The sequence below is a fragment of the Perognathus longimembris genome, chromosome 9 (genome assembly GCF_023159225.1).
Source record: "Perognathus longimembris pacificus isolate PPM17 chromosome 9, ASM2315922v1, whole genome shotgun sequence".
Taxonomy (NCBI): Eukaryota; Metazoa; Chordata; class Mammalia; order Rodentia; family Heteromyidae; genus Perognathus; species Perognathus longimembris.
The window spans coordinates 34,171,245-34,191,570 of NC_063169.1; the positions used below are offsets into that span (position 1 = coordinate 34,171,245).

Sequence of the window (20,326 nt, forward strand, 5' to 3'; positions counted from 1 at the left end):
TGCTTTTCCTTTATATGTGATTGTTTTCTTTGCCCTAACAGCTTTAAGGATTCTTTCCTTGTACTCTACTGATCCTGTTTTGATCACAATGTGTCAGTGGGATGTCCTATTCTGGTCTGGTCAGTTTGGGTTTCTAAATGCTTCTTGTATCTGTATAGGCCTTTCCTTCTGGATATTTGGGAAGTTCTCAGCTAATATTTTGTTAAATAGGTTGCCTATCCCATTAACCTCTTTCTCCAAGTTTTCCTCAATACCTATTATCCTTAAATTGGGCTTCCTGATCGTGTCTTGAATCTCCTGTAGCGATCTGCTTTGTTGATTGGACTGGATTTGTATTGATTTTTTTTATCTTTCTCCATAGATTCTAGGGAATCTTCAGCTCCTGAGATTCGATCCTCTGCTTCAGTTAGTTGGGACTGTAAGCTAGGTACTTGATTTCGAATCTCTTTTCCTTCTGACTGGTCTTTCCTGATGATTTCCATGTCATCTCTTAGGTCTTGCATGGACTTCTTTACTTCATTAATTTGGTTTTGAGTGCTGTCTCTCAAATCTTTTACCTGGGTAGCTATCTTTTCATTTGACTCTTTAATTTCATTTATCTTTCTATTTGTTGAGGCCATGAAATCATCTATTACTTTATGGAAGGATTGCTGTATTGATTCAAACTTCATTTAACATGTTTATCAGTAGACTTTGTAGAGCATTTTGGGGGTTCTCTTCTATGTCTTTGATTGACTGCTCTGCTTCCTGCTTGTTTTGAGTGGGGGATAAGACTTCATTGTTTGCCATCTTTCTTGTGTTCCTTCTGCCCATTTGGATTGGGAATGCCAGTCTACCAGCACCTGTGAGCACCGTTTAAGACCCAAAGCAGCCCTTACCAAGCACTGTTGTGTAAATCTTACAAGTTCACAATTATATACAGATACCTTATATTCCTGTCTATAAAATTAGATTTGGTGTTCCTAAAGAATACAATTTCAATATAACAACCGATCCTGCGCCCTGTATTCAGTAGTTACTTATTTACTGTTACAACCCTATGAGCAATTCTTATTCTTATATTAAGTTCTTTTAGGACTGGCTTTCTCTATGAACCCCTTTGATTCACTCGGATTAAGGAAGGATACCCTCTATCCAATAACCAGGAGTCAATGGAACCTTGAGGTCCTGGCAGTAAGTCAGGAGGGTAAGTTAGAGGTAGTAAAGAGAATAGAGTAAAATGTAATGGGGGGGGGGTGATGATTTTGGTTTAGTTTCAGTGACGTGTAAATGTGAAGAAAAGTGGAATCAGTAGAAAGAACAAGGTTAAAATGATAGACAATGGAGAGTTAGCGGAAAAGAGTGGAGGTGTTATTCATAGGAAAGTAATTTTTAAAGAAAGAGAATGCAAAGAGAGAAATAAAGAAAAAATACTGGAAGACAGATGCACAAAACAGAGAAAAATTATTTTAAAAAAAAATAAAAAGGAAAAAAACCAGAAAAACGAACAACCAAAAAAAAAAAAACAACTTGATAAAACAAACAGGTAAAAATGGAAAACAAAAAAACCAACGATGTTTCAGAAGTGAAAAAAAATTTTTTTAAGTTTTTTTTTTTTATAAAACTGATGTACAGAGAGGTTACAGTTTCATACGTTATGCATTGGATACTTTTCTTGTACTGTTTGTTACCTTGTCCCACATACCCCCCTCCCCCCTTCCCCTTTCCTCCACTGCGGTGTTCATTTCACTTACATCAAACAGTTTTGCAATTATTGCTTTTGTTGTTGTTTCTCTTATTTTACCCTTTGTCTCTCAATTTTGGTATTCCCTTTGAATTTCCTAATTCTAATACCAGTACACACTGTTTCCCATTCACTCAGATAAGATTACAGAGATAGTGTAGATACAATCACAAGAAGGTGATACATGAACATCATCAAAAGTATAAACTACAGATACACGTGGGATGTTGAAAGTAGTTACAACTGTGATATAACAATCATTTCCATAAAATGGAGTTCATTTCACTTAGCATCATCTTATGTGATCATAAGGGTATAGCTATTGGGCTCTTGTGATCCTCTGCTGTGGCTTGCCTAATCCTGTGCTAATTATTCCCAATAAGGGAGACCATAGAGTCCATGTTTCTTTGGGTCTGGCTCACTTCACTTAGTATAATTTTTTCCAAGACCTTCCATTTCCTTACAAATGGGGCAATGTCATTCTTTCTGATAGAGGCATAAAATTCCATTGTGTGTATGTACCACATTTTCCGGATCCATTCGTCTACGGAGGGGCATCTGGGTTGGTTCCAGATTCTAGCTATGACAAATTGCGCTGTAATGAACATTGTTGTGCTGGTGGCTTTAGTGTGTTCTTGTTTGTGGTTTTTTGGATAAATACCCAAAAGTGGGATTGCTGGATCATGGGGGAGTTCTACATTTAGCCTTCTGAGGACTCTCCATACTGCTTCCCAGAGTGTCTGAACCAGTTTACATTCCCACCAACAATGAAGTAGGGTTCCCTTTTGGCCACATCCCCTCCAACAACTGTTATTGTTAGTTTTCTTGATATATGACATTCTTACTGGGGTGAGATGGAATCTCAATGTTGTTTTGATTTGCATTTCCTTTATGGCCATTGATGTAGAGCACTTTTTCATATGTCTCTTGGCCATTCTCATTTCCTCATCAGAGAAGTCTCTTTGTAGGTCTTTAGCCCACTTGATGAGTGGGCTATTAGTTCTTTGCGGTTTTGTTCTGGAGGAAGGTAATTTTTTTAGTTCTGCATATATTTTAGATATGAGGCCTTTGTCCGTTGAATGGCCGGTAAAGATCTTCTCCCAGTCTGTGGGCTTTCTGTTTGTCTTGCAAGCTATGTCCTTTGCCGTGCAGAAGCTCTGCAGTTTGATGCAGTCCCATTTGTCCAACCTTTCTTTGATTTGTAGCCTTTCTGGGTCATTGTTAAGGAAGTTCCGTCCTGCGCCAAGGAGCCCAAGTGTTTCTCCTACTTCTTCCTTTACTGTTTTCAGGTTGTCTGTTTTGATTTCGAGGTCTTTAATCCATTTGGAATTGATTTTGGTGCAGGGTGATATATAAGGATCTAATTTTAGTTTGTTGCATGTGTTAAGCCAGTTTTCAGCACAATTTGTTAAAGAGGCTATCTTTCTTCCAAACTATTGTTTTAGCCCCTTTATCAAAGATTAAGTAGGCATAGTTCTGTGGGTTCATTCCTGGGTCTTCAATTCTGTTCCATTGGTCTTCAGGCCTGTTCCGGTGCCAATACCAAGCTGTTTTTACTACTATAGCTTTATAATAGAGCTTGAAGTTGGGTATTGTAATTCTTCCAGCACTGTTCTTTCTGCTTAGGATTGTTTTTGCTATTCCGGGTCTTTTATTATTCCATATGAATTTCTGGATTGCTTCCTCTATTTCATCAAAGAATGGTGTTGGGATATTAATGGGTACTGCATTGAATTTGTAGATAGCCTTTGGCAATATTGCCATTTTGATTATATTAATCCTCCCAATCCAGGAGCATGGGAGGTTTTTCCATTTCCTTAGTTCTGACTTAATTTCGTTTTTCAAGGTTTTAAAGTTCTCCTCAAAGAGGTCTTTCACTTCTTTGGTTAAGGTTATTCCTAGGTATTTTATGTTTTTGGAGGCTATTGAAAAGGGGGTTGCTTTCCTGATATCAGCCTCGGTCTTCGGGTTGTTAGCATACAGAAAGGCCATTGATTTTTGAGGGTTTATTTTATATCCTGCAACTTTGCCAAAGTTTTGGATCAGCTCTAGTAGTTTGGGGGTAGAGTCTATGGGATTCTTTAGGTATAGGATCATGTCATCTGCGAAGAGAGAGAGTTTAACTTCATCTTTACCAACTTGGATCCCCTTCATATTTTCTTCTTGCCTGATTGCTCTGGCTAGGAATTCTAGTACTATGTTGAAGAGCAGGGGGGAGAGTGGACATCCCTGCCTTGTTCCTGATTTTAAAGGGAATGGCTTTAGTTTTTCACCATTTAGAGTTATGCTTGCTGTTGGTTTGTCATAAACTGCCTTGATTATATTCAGGAATGTTCCCTGGAATCCCAGTTTTTCCAGGGCTTTTAGCATAAATTTGTGCTGGATTTTATCAAATGCTTTTTCCGCATCCAGAGATAAAACCATGTGGTTCTTTAGCTTGCTCCGGTTGATGTGGTGGATTACATTAATTGACACGTATATTAAACCAACTTTGCATCCCTGGGATGAATCCAGTTTGATCGTGGTGTATGATTTTTTTGATGACCTGTTGAAGTCGATTGGCCAGAAACCATGTTTTAGAAGTGAAAAATTTTTTTTTAAAATTTTTTTAAAGTTTTAAAAATGTTTGAAAAGAAAAACAATGGAGTCCTCCTTGTTTGGGTGGTCTTTCCCCAGTCTCTGGTTTCCTTGCGATGGTCTTTCCTTATTGGCTGGTTTGACTTGCTTTCAGTTTGCAGGGGGTGGATCTGTTCTGACCCTTCTCCCCTGTTGGTGCAATCCTGGGTCTCTGTGGTTCACACAGCTTGCAGGTAGGCCTTGGGCGTCCTCTGAAGATGGGGACATGAGCAGTTTCGGGAACCATGGCTCCTCTGTCTGCTGTGGGGTCTCGGCCTTGAACGCCTGGCTTTGAATAGGCTGTGGACTCAGCAGGGTGGGGCGCCTCTGGCCTGGTTTACCCTGCTAAGAGTTGCTTGCCTGGGGGAGGTTCCTCCCTCTTGGGCGGGGCGGTCTCCTTGGCGGAGGTGGCTATGGCATTCAGCTTGGAACTGTTTATCTGTATCAGGAACTGTTTGTTCCCCCGTCTGGTGTTTCCGTGCTGCCGGGAGCTGCTTGCTGCTTTCACTTTAAATTTAGAAATTCCGGCGGGCAGGGCGAGGCACCTCTGGCTCAGCGGTGGCCCAGGACAAGCCTCCCACCTGGACAGGGGGCGTTCTCTTGGGCAGAGCTGGCTCTCACTGGTCGGTCCCTCTTGCCCTTTTCAAAGATGACTCCTTTGACCTCGCTTTCCCCAGGCCCGCTTTAGTTCCAATCTGGTCTGACCCTATGACAGTGGCAAAGATGGCGCTTTGCTCTGGCGGTGCAGGAAGGGCTACCTTCCAGAAGCTGCTCTGTGGGCGTGAGTGAGAATATCTCTCGTGGGGTACTCATGCTTTCTCTGCGATTTCAGACTGTCCATGCTCAGCCGCCATCTGAAGGATTTCTCCCTGGTCTATGCTGTGTGCTTTAGCCGCATGGAGTGTGGGTCGCTGTGCCAGCGCCAGCACTGGCGCGGCAGCGGGACACCGCCAGGAGCACAGATCTGTGTTTTCAGATGAGCAAAGTCGATTTTTCCTTCCTGGCCAGAATCTCTGTACTGTTAGAACTTACTCTGGCTGCCTTTCTAGTAGTAAAAGTTTCTATGGGGTGAGAAAACTGCAATGTCGGAGGGAGCTCAGCTAGGGCTCTGCTGCTCCTCCTCCGTCTTCCCGCTCTTATTCTTTGTTTTTGTTTTTAAAAAGCTCAAATGAAGTTAGAGATCTTAAAACAGATTCACAGAGCTCAAATCAAATGGATATCCCAGCCATGTCCCCAGTAGTTGTGTGATGCCAGTGGGCACAAAGTGCCCTGGTACACAGTTGTTCTACCCAAAATCTGATGTGTATCTGTAAAGCAAAAATTTCAGACAATTAAATTTAGCCAAGTTACAGGAACAAAGAAACAATAAATTGACCAGGACCCTGAGCCAGTAAAAATGGAGATAAGTCTCCTCAGCAAGTAGAAGGCAAGATTTATAGGCAGAGACAAGAAGTGACTTCCAGAAATGTCACAACAGGCCATAAGTTACCATTTGTTTGTTTGTTTGTCTTAACAGCATATTATTGACTGAAACTGACTTGATTACCTACAGTTGTTATGACTAGCCATGGCTTAGATATTTGTATTTCTAAACTTTGTAAAATTAATCTCTAGATTTTCAAGGGGGTTTTAATTAAACATATCAGTTTATAAGTATAATGCACTTTGAATGACTTAAGTGTTTGTTACCAGATATATTCATCTAGGTTGCAGCTTGTCGGTGTTATAGTTTGGAATATATGGAGGCACTTTTAGGCCACATTTAATTTAATTTATCAGGAGATGGCGTCTTTTGGTAAAGTTTTGTTAAAGTCATTCTGTACATGTTTATAAATATAAACATGCTTGTTTCTTTCTTAGAAAATAAGGAAGGCTGATTCATTGTGCTCCTGATAGCTTTGAGGTTTCTGTGAAGAAATTGAGATTTAGAACTATTTAAATATTTTAGCTCCTGTACAATGTTATTTGAAGTTCAGATGAAGGGCTCTATATATTCCTGATGTATTACTGTTTTGTTTGTTTGTTGGCAGTACTGAAATTTGAACTTAAGATCCTTGTGCCTGCTAGGCAGGTACTCTGCCAATTGAGCCATTTTCCCACCCCTTTCTGCTTTTGATACTTAAAAGTTTTTAAGCCAGTTGCTGATAGCTCATCCCTATAATCCTAGCTCCTCAGGAGGCTGAGATATAAGGATCACTGTTCAAAGCCAGCCTAGGCATGAAAGTACGTGAGACTCTTATCTCCAGTTAAGCACCAGAAAACCGAAATTGACGATGTCACTCAATTGGTAGAGCACTAGCCATGAGCCAAAGATCTCAGGGACAGTGCTCAGTCCCAGAGTTCCAGCCCTGTGACTGACAAAAAAAAATTGAATTTTCTTATTAACACGTAAGTATATTTGAGAATATTCTGCCACTTGACTGGTCTATTTGAGTATATATTTTAGTGTGTGTGTGTGTGTGTGTGTGTGTGTGTGTGTGTGTGTGTGTGTTTCAAGAATAATTTTAGGGATTGGAAGCATGTCTCAGCTAGCCAATGAGTGAAAGTGTCCAGTACCAAGTTCAAGTCTCAGTCCAAGACCAAAAAAATAATCTTAATGTTACATTTCATCAGCTTTCAATAAAGAATAGTTTTTTGAGGTATTGTTTATAAAGTAAACACATTAAAATAAAAAGCCAAAGGAATTAATTTTTTTTTTAACTTGAGACTTGTAGATGGAAGAAAAACTCATGGGAGTATATAGTTCTAGTATTAGGAGTATTACCATACATTAAAATTTTTTATTGAATTTTAAAATTGTTTTTATAAAGATGATCTACAAAGGGGTTAGGGTAAATAAGTGAGGTAAAGAGTAAAAATTTTTTGTACTTCATCCTTCCCCTCACTCTAGTCCATATATTCTGTGGCCTTATAGTTTTTATAGTAAGAAAAGCTACTACCATTCAATGCTATGTTAATAATTGTTAGTTAAATGCTTCATCTTTTCCATTTTAGGGAATGGGTGTTGCCATACCGGGACCCACGTTTCAAGATTTGGCCACTAATGTGAATCGCAATATCAGCAGTCTTTCCCTAATATTTGTTGGCCGAGCCACTGGGTTTTTGTGTGGCTCCATGATTGGAGGAGTTCTTTCTGACAGTGTGAATCATGTTTACTTGTGGGTAAGTAATACCGATTGTTACCTCTCCATGGCATTTAATTGTTTGACAAACTAGCTCTCACCGTGCTCTTCCAATATGGTGAGATGGTGGTATTTTGGGGTCCTCATCAGAAGCTGGGTGTCCGTGTCTCCTGGTCTCACCTTGGCAGCCACAGGGCATCTCCCCCAGAGCCTTGCTTAGTCCTCAGCTGTGCTGATGGCAGACTTGAGCTTCCCGACTCCATTGGAACTGAGACACCAGTCCACGTCACACTCTTGTCCCAAAGCTCTGCACATCAGGTGCAGGACTGGTCTCTAGGGCCGCCTGGGGCCAGAAGAGCTCCAGGAATGTGGCCAGGCTCTCTGGACTCTGGGTTGAAAATGAGGGGCAGGGGATAGTAATGAACTGAGGCAGGCTACACATTGTCCTTGTGTTAGTGATGAGCTGAGGGTGCTCTGCCACCGCCTGAAGGATTTTGACATGCTGGCAATGATTTTAACATGCTGTGGTGTGAGTAGGGTGACATGTTTCAAAAAAATTAGTTTAATGGGATGAAAAAGCAAAATGAGAATAATTTATCACAAGTGAATAAACGATGATTTCCAAGTCACTAAATGCATGTAGTTTTTGTATTCTCCATATTCCCCAAGTTATTCAGTTTAGTAAAGTTTAACAACAGGATACCATAGTGATTGAATGTTATTTTGGCCATTTCATATTTTTTGGCCATACTAAAAACTCTTTAGTTTCTTCCATGTGAAACATTTAAGTAAATAATTGGGCTTATAGACAGGCCCAAATTATAGAACTTTGCTTCATACTAAATTTATTCATAATTAGGAAGGCTAGGGTGCTGTTCAAGTTACAGTAATTGAAACTATAATCCATAATCTTTATAAAATATTTAGATGAAATGATGACTAGTAGAAGTGACACCTCTCATTTGCTAATGATTATCCAGTTTTAATTATATTTTGTGAATTTTCATAAATTTTATGAATGAGAACTTGACCTATGACCCTAATGAATATTAACTACCCTCCTTACTACCCTCCTTCCTTCTCTCCTCCCTCCCTCCCTCCCTCCCTCCCTCTCTCTCCCTCCCTTCCTTCCTTCCTTCCTTCCTTCCTTCCTTCCTTCCTATCTTCCTTCCTTCCTTCCTTCCTATCTTCCTTCCTTCCTTCCTTCCTTCCTTCCTTCCTTCCTTCCTTCCTTCCTTCCTTCCTTCCTTCTTTCCTTCTGCCTTCTTTCTTGGGTTTTTGTTTGGTTTGGTTTTGTTTGGGCCAGGGTCTCATTGTGCAGTCTAGGCTGGACTGGAAAGTACAATTCTTCAGCCTCTGCTTTACAAGAGGAATTAAAGGTGTGAGCCACCATGTCTGGCTAATACTAAGGCTCATGTACTAGCTAGGATAGCACCCTACCATCTTACTCTTGCCTCTATCCCTGACTTTTTTTGTTTTATGCCTGTGCTAACCTGAACTTCTAGATCTCAGATGCTCAAGTAGTTAGAATTATAGGCATGAGCCACTGACACTCTGCTCCAGCTCCAGCTCTTGATTTCTAAGGGATTTTGCATATTTTCCCAGGCTGGCCACAAACCACAATTCTCCTGATCTAGGCCTTTCAAGTAACTAGGTTTATGGGGGTGAGCCATCTGTACACCATACAAATACTATTTTTCAGTTCGCTTTCTTATGGTTTCTAGGAGTGTCGATGCTGGCTACCACAGTTGGTCTTTATTTTTTTCCTTTCTGTAAGACTGCAGCATTGCTGATTGTCATGATGTCTCTCGCTGGGGCTGCGGTTGGCACTACAGATACAGGTCAGTGGGACCTTTGTTGTTCTATCTCAGAGTGGGTACTTTCAATTAGACAAGTTGGGCTGATGATATTAAATGTTGCCTTGTAATACTCCTCCTATTAGAAACAACACAAATTTACTGGGTTAGTCATTAACCTTAGATGGTTTTAATAGGCTAAGAGTTTGTAACCACTATTTGGCTATGAAAGCACAGTCAGAAGCAGACATGCTACTCATTTATATTATATATAATATAAAAAATATATGCAAACTATGTTTTATGCAAAATATAAAATATACAAGGGGGTTTTCAATTAACATGTTGGCTTGTGAATCTAATGCCTCGGGGCAACAGGGGGTGGGGAAGGAGCCTGAACACAGGGCCTGGGTATGGTCCCTGAGTGTTTTTTGCTCAAGTTGAGTACTCTACCTCTTGAGTACAGCTCTACTTCCACTAATTTATTGGAGATAAATGTATTATGGACTTTCCTCTCCAGACTGGTGAGCCACTAGCACCCAGCTTAACTACATTGTATCTTGAGCAATGTCACCCCTTCCATCACAATCCCTGCCTTTCTCAGCCCCACTCATCCTCCTCAAATTACCTGGTTCCATTTTTACATTGAATTTTAGGACTGCATTCACCAACTCTTCTCTCTCTTCCAGACTCACAATCTAAAATATATCTTGGCTCCCAAGCTTAGAGAAACCCATGCACTTTGCTACTTTCTGATGTTTCTTTTCTCTTATTTTTAAAAATTTAATTTATTTATTAATTGAACACAATTTTTTTTGACAAGGTGTCATGCAAAAATGGTACAGTTACATAGTAGGGCTGTGTGTACATTTCTTGTGATATCTTACGCCCTCTCTTTCTTTCCCTTCTCTAGGTCAGGTAGACATATATACAATATACAATTTATCAAGAACATATACAGTAGCCACGTAGCCAAGCCCAAGAAAATTCGCCTAGGACTTTAAATGTAATGTCGATATTAGACAATATGTTGACAGTAGACTTATATGAACGTACATACATAGCTTTTGAGCTATTGTATTCCACTGAGAGGTCAATTTTTGACCTTTATATGTTGAGTAGTTGTTTGGTTTTAGTTACATACTGTTGGGTCGCTGCTCCAATCCTGTGGGAAATACCATTTGACAAGCAGTTTTTGGTTTCACAGACCTAGTCTCTACTGTCTCTCCATCTCCCTTTCTTTTTTTTTTTTTTTTTTTTTTTTGCCAGTCCTGGGCCTTAGACTCAGGGCCTGAGCACTGTCCCTGGCTTCTTCTCGCTCAAGGCTAGCACTCTGCCGCTTGAGCCACAGCACCGCTTCTGGCGGTTTTCTGTATATGTGATGCTGGGGAATCGAACCTAGGGCCTCGTGTATCCAAGGCAGGCACTCTTGCCACTAGGCCATATCCCCAGCCCATCCATCTCCCTTTCTTAACAGTCATATATCAGGGAGATCATGCCCCTTTGTTTTCTGTGTTCTAGGCTTGTCTCGCTCAACATTATTTGTTCGAGTTCCAACCATTTCCCTGCGAATAACAATATTTCACCATTCCTAATCGCTATGTAGTATTCCATTGTGTATAGGTACCATATTTTTTGGATCCATTCATCTGTGGAGGGGCATCTGGGTTGTTTCCATATTTTGGCTATTGTGAATTGTGTGCGATAAACATGGAAGTAAAAATGTCTTTTTGATATCTTGGGACTTGCTGTTTAGGATAGATGCCTACGAGTGGTATGGCTAGGTCATAGGGTAGGACTATATTGAGCTTTTTGAGAAACCTCCATACTGTTCTCCAAAGTGGTTATAGTAATTTGCACTCCCACCAACAATGGAGAAGGGTTCCTCTTTCCCTGCACCCCCTCCAGCATTTGTTGTTGCCTGAGTTCAGAGTATAGGCCATTCTAACTGGGGTGAGGTGGTTTCTCAGGGTTGTTTTTATTGGCATTTCCTTTACTACCAGGGATATTGAACATTTCCTTATATGTTTCTTCGCCATTTTTATTTCTTCTCTTGTGAAGTCTCTCTTTAGCTCTTTTGCCCATTTCCTAATTGGTTTATTGGGCTTGGAGGGGCTTAGTTTTTTGAGTTCTCTGTAGATGACAGATATTAGGCCTTTGTCTGTTGCTGTGCTGGTAAAGATCCTTTCCCATATGGTTGGCTGTCTTTCTATTTTGGTGGCTATGTCCTTAGCTGTGCAGAAACTTTTTAATTTGTAGTAGTCCCATTTGTCGAGTCTCTCCCCCATTTGTTGTGCCCCTGGGACTCTATTCAGGAAGTTCCTTCCTGTGCCTATAAGTTCTAGCGTCTTTCCTACTCTGTCCTAAAGTAGTTTCAAGGATTCAGGTCTGATATTGAGGTCCTTGATCCATTTTGAGTTGATCTTGGTGCATGGTGATAGGCTGGGGTCTACTTTGAGTTTTCTGCATATAGCTGCCCAGTTCTCCCAGCACCAGTAGTTGAAGAGGCTATGTTTAATCCATTGTATGTCTTTAGCTCCTTTGTCGAATATCAGCTGACTGTAAGAGTGCGGTTTTATTTCTGGATCTTCAATTCTAATCCGGTCTTCCGATCTGTTTTTATACCAGTACCAGGCTGTTTTTGTTATGATGGCCCTGTAGTAGAGCTTGAAGTCTGGTATTGTGATACCGCTTGCACTGCTTTTTTTGCCTAGAATTGCTTTGGCTATTCTAGGTCTTTGGCTGTTCCATATGAATTTATGGATTGCTTTCTCTATTTCAGTGAAGAATGTGACTGGGATTTTGATAGGTATTGCATTGAATTTGTATAACAATTTGGGCAATATGGCCATTTTCACTATATTGATTCTGCCTAGCCATGAGCATGGGAGGTCTTTCCATCTCCTTGTGTCTTCTTTGATTTCCCTTATTAGATTTTTATAGTTTTCATTAAATAGGTCCGTCACATCCTTGGTTAAGTTGATCCCTAGGTACTTTATTCTTTTTTTGGCTACTGTAAATGGAATTGTTTCCATAATTTCCTTTTCTGTTTGTATATAGCTGGTGTACAGAAAAGCTGCTGACTTTTGTGGATTGATTTTGTATTCTACTACTTTGCCAAAATGGTTTATTAGGTGTAGGAGTTTGGGGTACTGAGTTTTTTGGGTCCTTCAGATATAAGATGATGTCGTCTGTGAACAGGGATAACTTGATTTCTTCCTTGCCGATGTGGATCCCTTTGATGTCCTCCTCTTGCCTTATTGCTATGGCTAGGGATTCCAGCACTATGTTGAAAAGAAGTGGGGAGAGTGGGCATCCTTGTCTTGTTCCTGAGTTTAGGGGGAATGATTGAAGTTTCTCTCCATTTAATATGATGTTAGCAGTTGATCTGTTGTATATGGCTTTTATTGTTTTGAGCAATGTTCCATCTATTCCTGTTCTCTCCAAAGCTTTTAATAAGTATGGATGTTGTATTTTGTCAAAGGCTTTTTGGGCATCGACTGAGATAACAATGTGATTCTTGATTTTAGTTCTGTTTATGTGGTGAATTACGTTGATTGATTTACGGATGTTGAACCATCCTTGTGACTGTGGGATGAAGCCTACTTGGTCATGATGTATAATTTTATTGATCAGTTTCTGGATCCTGTTAGCTAATATTTTATTGAGGAGCTTTGCGTCTGTGTTCATTAGTGATATTGGTCTGTAGTTCTCTTTTTTTGTTGGGTTTTTGCCTGGTTTGGGAATGTGTATGATATTAGCTTCATATAATGAGTTTGGGATTTCTCCCTCTGTTTCTATTTCACGGAAGAGTTTGAGGAGTATTGGTATTAGCTCCTCAGTAAAGGTTTTGTAGAATTCGTTGGTGAATCCATCTGGGCCTGGGCTTTTCTTTGTTGGGAGGGTCTTGATTACCTCCTGTATCTCACTGTAAGTTATTGGTTTATTTAGTTGATTTATTTCTTCTTGGTTCAGTTTGGGCAGTTTGTACTTCTCTAAGAATTGATCCATTTCTGTAAAATTATTGTTTTTTACTGAATAGAGGTTCTGGAAATAGCTCCTTATGATTGTTTGAATATCGTGTGTACTTGTTGTAATCTTTCCGGTGGAGTCCCTGATTTTATGTATATGAATCTCTTCTTTTCTTTTTTTCGTAAGTCTTGTGAGGGGTCTGTCAATTTTATTTATTTTCTCAAAGAACCAGCTTTTAGTCTTATTTATTTGTTGAATGGTCTTTCTATTTTCAATCAGATTTATCTCTTCTTTAATCTTTGTGATCTCTCTCCTCCTAGTCATTTGAGATTTGATCATTTCTTGTTTCTCCAGTTGTTTGTTTCATCGTGAGGTTATTCACCTGCTCTGCTTCCATTCTTTTAATGTGAGTGCTGAGGGCAATGATCTTGCCCCTCAGTACTGCCTTAGCTGTGTCCCATAGGTTTCTTTGTGATGTATTTTCATTGTCATTGTGGCTTATGAATTCGTTGATTTCATCTTTAATTTGGTCTGTGGCCCATGTGTTGGATAACAGTGTGGGGTTTAGCCTCCAAGAATGTGTATAGCCTCTGTGGTAACTGTTGCTATTGAGGGTTGCCTTTAATCCACTGTGATCAGATATAATACATGGGATGACGTCAATACTTTTGTATTTGCTGAGGTTCTTTGTGTGGGCTATGACATGGTCTATTTTGGAGTATGATCCATGTGCTGCTGAGAAGAAGGTGTATTGGGTCTCTGTAGGGTGGAAGATTCTGTATAAATCTGTCAGATCCATTTGGGCTATGGTGTTACTTAGGTCCTCAGCTCCCTTACTGATCCTCTGGGTGTTGGATATGTCTCTTGGGGAGAGTGGGGTATTTAGGTCTCCCACTATGATTGTGTTTGCGTCTATCTTGTTCTGTAATTCTGTGAGAATTTGCTTGACATATGTGGGGCCTCTTTTATTCAGTGAGTATACATTTATCACCGTGATGTTGTGATTCTGGATTTTTCCTTGTATTAAAATGTAGTGTCCTTCTTTGTCTTTTTGAGTTGATTTTAATGCAAAGTCCAGCTTGTCTGAGATCAGGATGGCTACCTCTGCCATTTTGGTAAGTGTGTTTGCTTGGAAGATCTTGTTCCATCCTTTCATTCGTAGCCTGTTTTTGTCCCTTGCTGTAAGGTGGGTCTCTTGTAGACAACAGATGCCAACTTTTTGTTTGCGGATCCATTCTGCCAGTCTTCTCCTCTTTATTGGAGAGTTTATACCATTTATAGTCAAAGAGATCAAGGATAGGAGTGTTTTTTCTCTTTCCATTTTCTTGTTGGGCTGTTTTTTCCTCTTTTTTTTCCCCCTTGTCTTTAGTGAGCTGCTCTTTCTGTTTCTGTTTCTGTTTCTATTTGTGTGTCCTGCACGATCTCTGTTGCATGGGATTCCCCTCTTAGAATTCACTGTAGGGCTGGTTTTTTATTCACATACTCCTTTAGATCCTCTTTGCTATGGAAAGATCTGGTTTTCCCTTCGAATGTGAACTCCAATTTCGCTGGATATTTAATCCTAGCTTGCATATTGTTGGCCTGTAGAACTTGGATGGTGTTCTTCCACTCACTTCGAGCTTGGTAGGTTTGTGTGAGAGAGGTTTACTGTTATTCAGATCCTCTTCCCATTGTAGAAAATTTCTTTCTTCACTTTGGCTGCATTTAGAATTTGCTCTTTATTCCTGAGATCTGAAATCTTGAATATTATGTGCCTTGGGGTGGCTTTTCTGGGGTCTGCCCTGCCAGGTGTCCTATAGGCTTTGGCTACCTGGATGGGGTCCCTTGTGAGATTGGGGAAGTTTTCTGCAATAACTTTATTGAAAATATGATGAAGCCCTCTGCTCTGGTATTTGGCTCCTTCTTCTGTTCCAATTTTGCGCAGATTATATCTCTTGTCTTTGTCCATTAGTTCCTAGATTAGTCTGCCCTGAAGCTTCACCGTTTCTTGGAGTGTGGTAATTTTCTGGTTTTTTCGGCTGCTTCATCATCCAAGAGAGAGATTCTGGATTCCATATGGTCAGTTCTTTGTGCTGTGGGTTCAATTGTGGAGTTTATGGATGTCAGAGAGCTATTTATGGTTGTCAGATCAGCTCTGATCGTGGAAATTTCTTCCTTTAAAGAGTTGTATTTTAAATCTATTTTTTCATGCATTTCACTTCTCAGGATGTTAAGGTCTTCTTTAACGGAGGTTTGCATTGTATCCATTTTTGCTTCCATTTCTTTCTTGGCTTCCTGTATGTCCTTCCACTCTAAATTCCTGGAATTGTTTTCTGATTTCGTTTCTGACGCTTTCCATCATTTCTGTTAACATGGCCTCATTTGCTTTTTTATTCTTCATCTCTTCAGTCGTGCTGCTTTTTGGAGCTGGAGAGTTGGCTTGCCCTTTGATGAACTGTGTTATATTTCTTTGTGATTTTCACATCTGGAGATCTGTGGGTAGCTTCCCTGGTTTGGTTTTGTGCTGGCTCCTGCTGGTCCGTCAGTGGGAGCCTTGTGCCCTGGAGTCCTGGCTCTGGGTTTGGCTTTGGCTGTTGAACCTTGCTTCCCAATGGGTGAGCATGACCTTCTCGGTTGTTGCTGAGGTGGTCACTCTCCCTGCATTTGGGGGCCGGTAGTTTCCGTGTCTTTCTCTGCGGGACAGTGTCCTGCTGCTGTGCTGTGCTGACCCTAGCGTGCTCCTGTTGGGGGTTTGTTGGTCGCTAATTCAGCATGGCATGGAGGCTTATCTCTTCTTTGGTTCTTTTTTCCACTCTGTATCTTGGTCAGAGGAGCTTATCTCTCAGGCAGTTCGTCTTCCTATGTGGACTGCTCTGGGGCCGGTGTTGTTGGGGTGGGGCCCACCCACTTGTGCAAAATGCACCAAACTGAGTGGGCACGGGCCGATGGAGAGCTCTGCCCTCCTGTGTAGGTGCGCCTACCAGAGCGGGTGCTGCCACTGTGGCCCCACCCACCTGAGCGGGGTACACCTACCAGAGTGAGCCCCAGGTTGTTGGGTTGTGCTTGTGCCCTCCCGTGAGTCCGCTGTGGGGGGGCGGTATGTTTGGAGCGCAGTGGGATCAACTGTCCAGGCGCGGGTTAGCACCCTCAGACTGTGCCTCCGCTGCGAGGGGGGGCCGTGATCAGGCCCAGGTGTCCCTGCTGTGCTGGTATTCCCCACCAGTGCCTGTGATTTTAGTTGTAAAGGTCTGCGAGGTCCAGGCACCTCGGGTGGGGCTTGCAATGCCTGCCGTCCCCCGGCCCCTGTTGGGAAGGGGGCAGGGCTGGTTCGGCCAGTTCCAACTCCTGGGCAGCCTTGGGGCTGCTCCACCCTTCCCCTGCTAGACTCCTGTGACTTCCCAGTGCCTGATGGGAGCTTCCCGCCTGATTTGGGGGTTCTTTGTTCCCTCGGGGTGGGGAGGGGGAGGGAGGGAGATCTAGCTTCTTTGTAGGGTTTGGGTCTCTGATAGCTGGTCTCCCGTTGGGGGAGGGGGTAATTGGGGACTCACTGGTCCTGGATTGTGTGTGTCCCGTGCCACCATTGGTCCTTCGGGTGTGGCGAAAGATCATGGTGGTGTCTCTGGCTCTCCTCTTCTGCACCGCTGGGTTCCCCAGCCACTTACGTCTGTTCCCGATGTGAACCTGAACTTCCTGTTGCCGCCGTTATGTCAGTCTGCACTCTTCCTGGTGTCCGTGAAGTCCCGCTGTCTGGACTCTGCCCTCCCGGCAGTCGGTCTGCCGATCACCGGGTCCCCTTTCCCAGCCTGGCCCTGTTCGGGCCAGGGTCGGCTGGTGGGGGGAGGGTGCCCCGGAGATTCTCTGGCTCCGTGTAGGTTTTTGGCTCTTCTTTTTTGCTTCTTTTTGTTTTCCTGTGTTTCTCCACTGCTTCTGGCTGCTGATTTTGCTGGGTTCTTGATGGGGTGTTGGGTGCTGGAGTTCCCAGCTCGCTATTCAGTTGGAGCGAGTCGGGGTGCCTCCCTACTGTGGCGGTGCCATCTTCCCTCCTCCTTTTCTCTTATTTTTGTTCTCTGACATTTCTGGTCTTCTACAACAGACATGCTCTATGTGTCATTATGTCCTTGAAAACCTGCTGAATAGCACCTGTGATATTGTGTACCATTATTTATTACCATTGTTTATGCCTCCCTTTCCCATTCTAAAGTTAATTGAAGCTGAGAGCTGGTGGCTCAGTGCCTTTAATCCTTGATTCTCTTGAGGTTGAGATCTACAAAATCCTGGTTGGAAGCCAACCTGGGCAGAAAAAAATCTGTGAATAAAAAAAAAACAAAACTGTAGAATAGCCAGTAGGGGTGTGGCTCAAGTGGTAGCGTGCCAGCCAAGCAAGCAGAGCAAGCAAGTCTGAGAACCTGAATCCAAACCCAGTACTTCCAAACAAACAATTTTCTAAAAAAATACATATTGTAAATATGTTATTCTTTAGGCTCACTGTGGTTATATACAATTACAGTGGTGGAATTATACGATTACCTAAACACATCTGATTACAAAGCAGACAGCCAAACCACTGGTGCTATTTGCATTCAGTCTGCATATGCGCAGAATAGGGGCAGCTCTTGTTCCTGTCCTAAGAGCAAGTGGGTCCTGGGGTATGCAGGACCTGAATGGGTATCTTGCATCTGTTTTATACATCAGTAAGTTCTCCCCAATTGGGACTGACTACCAACTTTAAGTGCATAATGCCCTAGTAATTTGGCCACTATCTGAAGATAAAGTGTTACCTAGTCTACATACATACTTAAACAAATATGAATACCAAATTTCTCTAGTGTGGAATTAGCAAGTTTCATAATAAGTCTTTGGTCTGGCACTGGGATGTAAATGTTGACCATGGATGAATAAAAGATGTTACAACAGTTTGTTCTCTGTGGAGGCAAGTTAGCTTTTCTGAGCCTCTCAGAATTGATGCATGGCCAATGAGTGATAATTAAGGTCATAACAGAACTACTACCAGAAAATGCTGACTGATCTTCTCACTAATAATAATGAACTGTGTTTTCTCTCTGTCTTTCATTGGTAGGTGGGAATGTCCTCATCTTATCTCTTTGGGAAGACAAGAGTCCCCCAAACATGCAGGCCTTACACTTCAGTTTTGCCCTGGGTGCTTTCCTGGCTCCCCTGCTGGCTAAACTGGCCCTGGGCTCCACAGTATCTGCTGACAACCACACAGACCCCGACTTTCTCCCTCCAGCCCCGAACTGGTCATCTGAAGCTGCCTCAGTCTCCCTACTCGGAGTACCCCATGACATGAACTTACCATGGGCTTTTGCTTCCATCAACACCTATATTCTCATAGCTTCTCTGTTTTTCTTTGTTCTGTTCTTCATGAAGAGTTCAAGGCAGGGAAAATCAACAGCAGCATCTGCTCAGGAATCTTGAAGAGCTAAATACCACAAGGCCCTTCTCTGTCTCCTTTTTATGTTCTTCTTCTTCTTCTATGTTGGAGCTGAGATAACAATCGGCTCTAACATTTTCTCCTTTGCCACTACCCACATTGGGCATGGATGAGAGAGAAGCAGCTGGCTTGAACTCCATCTTCTGGGGGACCTTCGCAGCCTGCCGGGGTCTGGCAATCTTCTTTGCAGCATGTTTGCGACCTGCCACCATGATTGTGCTGAGCAACCTTGGCAGCCTGACCTCCTGCTTGTTTCTAGTGCTTTTTTATAAGAGCCCCCTTTGTCTGTGGATAGCAACCTCCATGTATGGGGCCTCCATGGCCACCACGTTTCCCAGTGGTATTTCTTGGATTAAACAGTACATCACCATCAGTGGCAAGTCTGCTGCATTTCTTATGATTGGTGCTGCCATGGGAGATATGGCAATTCCTGCAGTAATTGGAATTCTTCAATGACACTACCCAGACTTACTAGTAGTCCTGTACACCTGTTTGGGGTCAGCGATCTGCACTGCTATTTTGTTTCCTGTGATGTAAAAATTAGCCACCTTGCCTCTGGTAACCAGCAAAGGACAGAGAAAGAGTGATGGGAAGAAACCTCAAACCTCGAGTTCTAGGCTGTGAAGAAGATAATGGAGGAGAAGATGCAGAAAAATGATAGTATCATGTTTTGAAATGGCTGAAATGAATGATACAAGGAGATGTTCTTTAATGAAAACCTTTGGTAAAACGTTGTTAGAACCCATAGCCAGATTTCCCAACAATTCCTCTCCAATGCAGTGCAATTTAAGTACTGGTCTATTATTATCTGTGATTTTCTTAAGAAGCCCCTTGCCAGAAGCCAGGACACAAGGAAATGATGTGAAGTATAGGCAGAACACTTAGTGACTTCCTTGAATCATTGCCACTCCTGAACAAACCAATCAGAGTTTTGAAGATTTTCGTCCTGCTTTGGTATTTCAATTCTAGATTCATTTACATTAACTGCTAAAAGGTTTTGAAATGTTCAATAATTCCTAGTCTATCATAACTACCAATGGTCTGGTAAAGTAAGATCATCTTATGAGATTCATGTTTGCCAACAGGCTAACTAGGTGATATTTATTATCTCTACTATTTAGAATGTGCTAAGAAGGCATTTAATTTTAAGAAGATGGGTAGTACATAATGTAAGCAAAACCCTCCCAACAAATGACCCTACACAAGTAGAAAAGATTAGCTAAGCAAATAGGCATCATCATTCTACCTGGGGAGTTTCATTAAAGAGCATCTTTGGTATGGATAGATATTTTCACTATCTGTCATTTTTGAAAAGAATAATAATGACTGTCCTGATTTCTGTGAAGGAATCAGAGCAAGGTCAGGACCCCTGGCTTCAGGAATGATTTCATGTTCCACAGCATGCCATGTAGGCCTTTCTTATGTTCTCCTGAACTGTGAGTCTCAATATTAAAAATGAGATAATTTCCAAATCAAAGGATCCTTTGATTCTAAAGTTAGTGCAAGTGTTTCTTAGAAATTAATATGAATTTCAGCCCATCTTTCATTTCAAATGAGCATTGAAGTAAAAATAATAAATTGCTTTAATCCAGTGCCTGGCTCATGCCTGTAATTCTGGCTACTCATGAGGCTGAGATCTGAAGATCACAGTTTGAAGTCCGCCTGA

General features: G+C 41.8%; 1 pseudogene; it reads left to right on the forward strand.

Annotated features, from left to right (window-relative positions):
• LOC125357189 overlaps positions 1-20,209 on the forward strand; it is a 33,647-nt pseudogene extending 13,438 nt beyond the window's left edge.
• Positions 20,210-20,326: the final 117 nt, after the last annotated feature.